The sequence below is a fragment of the Pteropus medius genome, unplaced genomic scaffold (genome assembly GCF_902729225.1).
Source record: "Pteropus medius unplaced genomic scaffold, Ma_sr-lr_union100, whole genome shotgun sequence".
NCBI classification, from domain to species: domain Eukaryota; kingdom Metazoa; phylum Chordata; class Mammalia; order Chiroptera; family Pteropodidae; genus Pteropus; species Pteropus medius.
In genome coordinates, this window is record NW_024342471.1 from 11403671 (window position 1) to 11405096 (window position 1426).

Here is a 1426-nt window from a genome sequence, read left to right on the forward strand (position 1 = left end):
TTAACTCTAGAGGCCCCATGGGCTTAATTTCATCAGATGGGTGTATTGACAATGATTCCGCAATCTAATATCCTGGAATAGGGGCAAAGAGGACACTGACAATTATCCCAGATGCCTAGTCCATTGGCAGGCAATGCAACTGGTTTCTACATCCTGCTAATCAGGGTTGCTATGGCTGTGGAATCCTGTTTTTGTCTAGTCTCATTTGCATGGACAGACAAAAGGAGAGTTAAATGATGGCTTCCTCCTTCTTCTGATCTGGCTAGAGCAAAAGAGATCTGTAATAGGGGAGAGTGTTGTTGGCCACACAGACCCCTGAGCACACCTGCTGGTTTTAATGTGTGCACCGGGACTCCCTTATGGTCACCAGGTTATTTGTTGGGTTAGTGCTATAATCTGGGCTGTGAAGCAGACCAGACAACTGGTTCATGTCCACTCGTGAACAACTCTGGCCTATGCCTTGGAGAAACATGTTATTTAAAACCACTAACAGATGTAAATAATTTCCCATGTTATCTATGACCCTCACAACAATATAGTGGTTGGAGAGCTGTTATTCTCAATTTTAAGGTGAAGAAACTGAACCTCAGGTTAAGTAGCATAGTCAAGGTCACATGGCCGGTAAATGGTGACAAAAATATTTAAACACAGGTTTCCAGATTCTAAGTTCAGCACTCCGTTATATTACTGTTTCTTTATAGAGAGCATGGAGGCATTAGAGGGTGTACCTTGAGAAATGGCAGTTAATGCAATGGTGAATTGAATGCATAAATTTAACCTCATGAACAAACGTCGGTATGCTTGAAATTTCAACTCAAACGTGTTCTATGGAACTATTAATAGACATTCATAAAAAAGGTTCTGTGTTCAGTTTGGGAAATAATGGATCAGATAAATTTAAACAGGATTCTTTGTTGCAGGACTACTCAGACTTTTGAATGAAGTAATGATCATACTGACTCTCAGAGCAGGGCGGGTGTATGGCCTATCACAAGCTTACCTGACCATAGAGTCCTCTTTTTGTGGAGCAGAACTCAAATCTATTCTCTGAGAGTATTGTCGGCGATTAGAAATAAGAATAAGAGGTGTATAAAATCCTAAGAAAATGGCCTGGTCTCTCAGAGTAAGCAAAGCTTTTCTGGCACTCATCTAGAGAGTATCACTATAGGGCAGAGTTTCTCAAGGTGAGATCTGAGAACCACCTGCATCAGAGTCAGCTAGGTCCTTGTGTAAAATGTAGATTATTGGCCCATTCCCAGGGGAGGGGGAGAGTGGGTGTGGTGATCATTTAGTTCAAAAATATTTGTTGCTATTTCCTAGGAGAGAATTTCCTTATCTGTCTAATGTCAGCCTTGGCCATTACAGAAGAGACTATAAATATTTCAGTATATATCTAAAAGATAACAGCTCACTTTAAAAAAACAAC